Source organism: Cebus imitator, unplaced genomic scaffold, assembly GCF_001604975.1.
Source record: "Cebus imitator isolate Cc_AM_T3 unplaced genomic scaffold, Cebus_imitator-1.0 Scaffold80, whole genome shotgun sequence".
Taxonomy (NCBI): Eukaryota; Metazoa; Chordata; class Mammalia; order Primates; family Cebidae; genus Cebus; species Cebus imitator.
The window spans coordinates 2,923,980-2,930,929 of record NW_016107395.1 but is presented as its reverse complement, the minus strand read 5'-3'; the positions used below and the strand labels follow the sequence as shown (position 1 = coordinate 2,930,929).

Below are 6,950 nucleotides of genomic sequence, written 5' to 3'. Positions count from 1 at the left end.
TACAGGTGTGAGCCACTGCGCCCAGGCTTTTTTTTTTTTTTTTTTTTTTTTACTATGCAGAATTGTGCATTTGTTCACTTGCTATTTAGTCCCTTTACACCAAGTATTTTTCAATAGAGCTATGAGACAAGAACTAGATCTCAAAAACAAAAACGGAGAAAAAGCCATTTTGTAAACTAAAAAGCACTTCGGCAAAGACTATATCTAAACTGTGTCATGAACCACATACTTTTGAACACAGGAAAAGATTTATGCTGCAAAGAGTTTAAGAGAAATGAGCTCACCAAAAGTACTGCTTATTATAAAGTTGTCTATTAGGAAAGAACAAAACCACACATCTATAAAAATGTAAAGATTACACCAAAGACAACCAGAAAATGTTCTTTCTGATTTCTATAAAAGACCTGGCTCTTCAAATAAAAGGCAAGCAGTAACAGAGAAAACAAGGAGAAAAATGGAGAGAAAAGAGCATAGATCAGGAGTGATGTCACTAAGTTAAAGGGACACAATGCCTTTTTATATAGTTCCTCTGACACTGGATTCCTTCACATTTCAATTCTCAAACAAGTGCCACTTCCTCATAAGGGCCTCCCTTAATAACTAACTAAAGTTAGCCTCTCCCAAGCCTAATACATCACCCTATTTACTTCCTTTATACTACTTACTACAATCTGTCTAGCTTGTTTGTTTCCTTGTAGTTTACACCCTATGGTAAAACTTGAGCTCCACAGTCATTCTGTAACCCACTGAGAGCACTCAGTTTGTGTTGTATAAATGAATCAGTAAGCTGGGCACAGTGGCTCACACCTGTAACCCCAACACTTTGAGAAGCCAAGGAGCGGGGGATCACTTGAGCCCAGGACTTCAACACCAGTCTGGGCAACATAGCGAAATACCTATCTCTAAAAAAACTTAAAAGTTACCTGCGAGATGGCATGTGACTGTGGTCCCAGCTACTCCAGAGGCTGAGGCCAGAGAATCCCTTGAGCCCAGGAGGTCAAGGCTGCAGTGAGCTATGATTGCGCCACTGAACTCCAGCCTAGACAACAGAGGGAGACCCTGTCTCTAAAGAAAAAAAAAAATAGAAAAAAGAAATGAATAAGCATCTCCAGGCAGTAGACTGACTATAGAGAAAAGAACTATTATTACATTGTTTGGGTTTGCATGAAGCCATCTATGTTGTTCCTCAACAGCTCCATAAGACCTGTAAGACTTGTTCCACGCTGCCAAAAGGGTAATGCCAAATTATTGCTGCATTCAACGGAGAAAAATTGTCCTTAATATGGCTAAAAGCACTCAAAATCATAACTACATTTGCTGAGAGATATTTTTAATTCTCTTTAAGGTATGTGGGGGTTAAAATGTGTTTAATTTTCCCTGTCAGTTGAGTCTTTTACATTGGCTAAAAACCAAGACTGTGACAAGAAGTGAGTTCTATGATTGAGAAACTCTGAAATTCAGGGGGTGGCCTAGGAGTTTGCCTTGAGATTGAAGCATTTTCTGTGGTCTTCTTCAACTGTGTAATTACGATGATCCCACCCCTTGATGCACTTGCTATCCATCTGACACTTGATTTAAGAAACTGTAGGTAGAAAAGGGAAAGAAGAATGTCCCTCCTTGGGCCTCTTCTTTTGGGCCCATGATTCCTATAATCAAACGTCCAGCTGGTATCTCCTTGGTGCTGACAGCAGCCACCACTCTGAGGCAGGGACGGGATGGGACCTAGCCACAGTCCAGTAAACAAACTCTTGTGATTGCGATTTAGTTAGGGTCAAACTACCCTGTATGGAGTTGCTTTTTCGACTCCTGAGGATTTAGTCGTCATGATTATGTGTTCTAGTTATGCTTCTTGGGTCCACAAACAGTAGCTCCACAACATCCGCCCTCATCGTGGCAAAGAATTATCAAGAAATCCCCAAGGGGGCGATGAAGGGCTACCGAGGAGCGGCGGGTCTGCGAGGTCTCGCGGTCCCTCAGTTTAGTGAAAAGCTCCGTTGCTCACCTTAAGGGATTCACGGAAGGACGTTAGCAGTATCGCTGCACCTTCCAGACCCGACGGCCGAGCCTCCTAGCTCAAGCGTCTCGCAGTAAAGCCTGTGCGCCTGGCATTCGGGAGGACACTTCTCTGTCCCCACGTGGGGAACTCGGAAACGTTGGTGGCACGGCTCCGGCCAAAATAAGAAACGAATCCTAAGGTCTGACAAAAGGAAACTAACAAGGCACTTCTCTCCTCTCACCCAGACGACCCAAAAGTTTCTTTTTTGGGGGTCGGAGTCTAGGGTGGGCGAGGAGAAACTCGGGGTATCTACCCACTGCCCCAAACAGCACTCGTGTCGCTTCCTTTTGGTTTGGAGCTGCCCAGTATCCCGGCATCCCCTCGGCCGACGCTCGGGTCTGAAGCCGCTCTGGCCGGCAGCCGACATCTCTATGGTGCCGACCAAGGGGCGGAGGAGAGGGGCGGGGCTGCTGCTGGAGGTGCTGCTTGTTTGAACTCTGAGAGCCCGGGGTGGGTACGGCTGAGCCTCCGCGAGGGACTGGGTGGGCGGGGGAGGGGGCGGGGTGGGCGCCGCAGAACTGCGTGCTGAGGTGGGAGACCGCAGACGCGGACCACCGGAGTCTGATGTCTGGAGGGTCTGGTTGCGGGTGGGAGGGCATGCTGGAACGTCAGGCACGCGGGAGCCAGGAGCCTACTGGGTGCGTGTGACCCACGAGCTGACACTGTCCCGCGGCCCTAGGGTCTGCGAGGAGTCCTGGCGCCGCCCTCCGACTTCGCCCTGTTTCTAGATCCCCCTAGACCCCAGCCCTCCGCGTAGGCTCCGCGCCGCTAGCCTTTTTCTGTCCAAGCGTAGGGTTCCGGGGGTCTTGAAGGAGGAGCCCATTGCTATCCTTAACCGGTGTAAGAGCTCTTCGCTTCCCGGAGCTCTTGAGGCTTGAATGCTGAAAGTGTGACATGGTCCCTTCCCTGCGGCTTGGTCCATTTTTTAAAATGACATTTTAAAAATTATTGCATCACAGTAGCCTCAGAAAAGGATGTGTGGGAACTTCTGAGGCTTCAAACATGTTGAAATTCAGAATTTTGTTTTATTCGTAATGGGCACAGGAATTAAACATTTTAAGTGCAGACATCTGATGGCTATAAAAAGCTTCAGCGAAAGTAAGCAAGATTTATGTTTCCTTTCTTTGTCAATTGCATCAGATTTGGCATCTGCTTTGATATTTTTCCATTAAAGAAATTAAATTATTAAGTTTCACAGCAACTACAGTGAAGAGGACTTACTGGTAAAGAATAATAAAGGCCGTTTCTGGAATTTGGACTAGTTTTGACCTTACGTTTTTGCATATAATTTGTAAGGTCGGTGGGGAGAGAGAAAGTTAAAACAAATGACATTTACTTAGAGAATTTATCAGCTATTTGTTTTGACAGAAATAAAGCCTAAGAGATTATTAGCAAACAATACACGATAACGTATAATTAAAGTGACCAGCTAATTATACGTTTGTGGAATTCAGGAAGGAGAAGGGTACTGCTATGTATACTCCGAAGGTCCCAAAGTTAGTGGCATTTGCTATAAGGCGGATGGAGTGTGACAAAGTTTGGCCATGGCAGAAAGTAGCTTCTACAAGTCATAGGAAGAAATTTATATGTCGATTATGTCAGAGAAGTCATCCCAAACAGTATCTTTAGTTCATAGGCTGAGGATTGATTATGTGCTTACCCCTTGTATTAGTAAAATGAAATATTTAATCCTTGAGCACATTGGATTTTATGCATGACAAGTTTAAAAGAAAATTATAATCACTACTCTTAAGAAATCTTCTCAAAGTGAATATGTAAAATAAACTTAAGGCTTATGAATTTAGGAGATGCAGGAATTCGTTTTATTTGTAGGAGGAGGAATAAGAAGTGGAAAAGGAAAGAAAAAGTTTAAGCAAAAAAATGAGTACACTTAGGTGTATTATTCAGAGACAATGAGTAATACAGGAAGAACACTTAGTAAATTTTTCTTTCTGTAATACTCAGAATCTAAGCCAGATGTTAAATACCTGCACCAGTAGTTGGAGTAGAATAGATGCCAGAAGTGTGGGTTCTGGAAGTGCAATTATACCGTTCTTAAAAATAGGAATAGTACTGTTCTCGGAATCTACTGCATAACAAATAACACCAAAACTTAGAGGCATAAAACAGTGAACAATAATTTCATTCTTTCTGTGTGGTCAAGACTTAGCTGGGTAGTTCTGGCCCAGGGTCTCATGAAGTTGCAGTCAGCATGTCGGCAGTGGCTGGGGGCATCTGAAGGCTTGACTGGGGCTGAAAGATGTTTTCAAGTTCACTCTGAGCTTTTCCTTCCTCTTTGATCAAACAAGCTGTTTTGTACTTTCCAATGATAAAATGCATTCATATTATACCCATTATGTCTAATATATGTGTTCCTATTCATAAACCATGATACAGTTATTTGTAAACAGTAAATTTTGCTTTTTGAGGTCGCTTTAAATTTGAATCGTCATGTAAGTTCAAATAATCTTTTGATTTTTCGCTTTGCTCATGACACTTTATTAGCCAACTAATCCTTTTAAAATCTGAACTTATCATGTAAAATGTAGGGTTAGTAGTTTGGGCATGGTGGTTTATGCCTGTAGTCCCAGCACTTTGGGAGGGCAAGGTGGGAGGATTACTTGAGGCCAGGAGTTGAAGACCAGCCTGGTCAACACAGTGAGACCCCCATCTCTACAAAACATTTAAAAAACAAAAAATTAGCCAAGTATAGTTGTGCATTTCTGTAGTCCTAGCTACTTAGGAGGCTGAAGCAGGAGCCCATGAGTTCAAGGTTACAGTGAGCTATGATCATGCCACTACACTTCAGCTTAGGTGACAGAGCAACCTTGTCAAAAAAAAAAGTAAGGTTATTAACATTTAAATATATATTGTAATTATTTTATTTAAAATTGCTCCCTGAGTGAAAGAAGATACAGTGCCCTGGCTTTATAAGGACATCATGAAATTTGCAGTTAGGTGGATATTGGCTTTTTATTTTTGTCTTCCTTCTGGAACGAGAGTTGAAAATAAATTTGTAATTAGATCAGGCTCAGTGACTCACTCCTGTAATCTCAGTGCTTTGGGAAGCTGAGACAGGAGGATCACTTGAGGCCAGGAATTTGAGACCAGCCTGAACAACATAGAGGGACCCTATCTCTTCAAAAAAAAGAAAAAAAAAATTACCCAAGCTTGGTGGCACTTGCCTGTAGTTCCAGCTACTCAGGAGGCTGAGTCAGGAGAGTTGCTTAAGCCTAGGTGTTAGAGGCTGCAGTGAGCTAGGACCGTGCCACTGCACTCTTGCCTGGGCGACAGAGTAAGATTTTGTCTCTAAGACAGGAAAAGAAAATTTGTGATTAAATGTATACATAAACATGAGTTTAGTTGGGCATCTGTGTAGTCCTGTGCCCAGCCTAGGTTCTTCTCATACCTGAATGGCCTTCTTTCCCCTTAGGGCTAACTTACAGGCCATACCTTACTGAAGGAGGGGAATATTGCTGCTTACACTGCTGCTGCTGCTCGGGGTTGGCCATTAATTCAAGTTTTCAGTGTCCCAGTTTCAGTCCAGCTAAGTGGATAAGGGCATTTATTTTTTGTTCAAAGGGACATTTAATCAACTTTAAAGTTATATGCATTAAATATTTAAATATGTTGACTTCTTTATCCATTCAGGTGTTGAATGTTTATTTTCTAAAGGAGACGATTCATAATTCGTGATGCTGTAAATCCTGGTTTATAGAAAGGATTCATGACTGTGGTTTATAGAAAGGATTCATCACTGTGTAATGGAGGCATCTTTTGCATTTTTTTGCATTTTGGTCACATCTCTTGGTTGAGAGTACTTGAAAGTCATTATTTCCAGACCCTGGAAGAATCTTTAGAAAATAATCCATCTTAATGCTTTAGAGAACAATTTTCATTATTGCAAATGACCAAGAATGAGGATTATTGTTGACTCCATTATCATGTAAACAATAGTTATCTGCATAGTAAGTATTCTTCACATAAGAAATCTGCGTAAGTTATTTCACGTGAAGATATAGAAATCTTTAATATGGACTTTTCTTGTGTCTTATTACATAACTATGAACAAATTGTCTTTATATTATACCATAAATTTGATTTATGAGATTGGGTGTAATTTTATTAATACCAATTAGTGTTATATATTTAACATGTTTGTTAATATATGTATATAATGTTAAAAAATTTTTTATTACATTTTTAAAATTACACTTTTAAGAGGCTGACTTTAATAATTAATCAAGTATGAGTTGTTTAATTACTTCTGGCTTCAAATTTTCAAAGTAGCTTTATTGATTTTATAGTCATAATAGTAAGACTTTGAAATTTTTCAAAAATTCAAAAAAAAGAAAAAAAGTAATGATTATATTTGTAGCCCACCACTGAAAAATAAACCAAATGATCAGCCTTCCAGATTTTTTAATATACCTGTATATATGTTTTAACAAAAATGTAATTTTTTACATATTATTTTATAGGCTACCCTTAAAATTTAATATTTACTGAACATCTTTCTAGGTCAGTAAATATGAGAATAAGTATTTTTTAATGGCTGTGTATTTATGGAATTTATTTCACTAGTGCCATATTTTAGACATATATATTGTTTTAAGTTTTTTCTTGTAAGCAATGCTATGCTGAACATTCATATGTAGCTCTTCATATTTATCTAATTATTTCCTTATTTTCCTAGAATTGGAAATGTAGCCTCAAAAGTGTATGCTTTTTTTTTATGGTTTTTGATTCATAGTCAAATTGACTAATAGAAAAGTTATACTACGCCGGGCGCGGTGGCTCAAGCCTGTAATCCCAGCACTTTGGGAGGCCAAGGCGGGTGGATCACGAGGTCAAGAGATCAAGACCATCCTGGTCAACATGGTGAAACCCCGTC

The 6,950-nt window shown here is 40.5% G+C and overlaps 1 protein-coding gene across 2 annotated transcripts in view; it reads left to right on the top strand.

Annotated features, from left to right (window-relative positions):
- Window positions 1-2,451: 2,451 nt before the first annotated feature.
- Window positions 2,452-6,950, top strand: part of TMEM267 (transmembrane protein 267) — a 44,757-nt gene continuing 40,258 nt past the window's right edge. Inside the window, exon 1 of one of the 2 annotated variants that reach the window (XM_017533169.2) lies at window positions 2,452-2,506. The gene's annotated coding sequence lies outside the window, so the exon portion shown is untranslated. The remainder of the gene's footprint in view (window positions 2,507-6,950) is intronic. The other variant, XM_037740183.1, reaches the window with a different exon arrangement.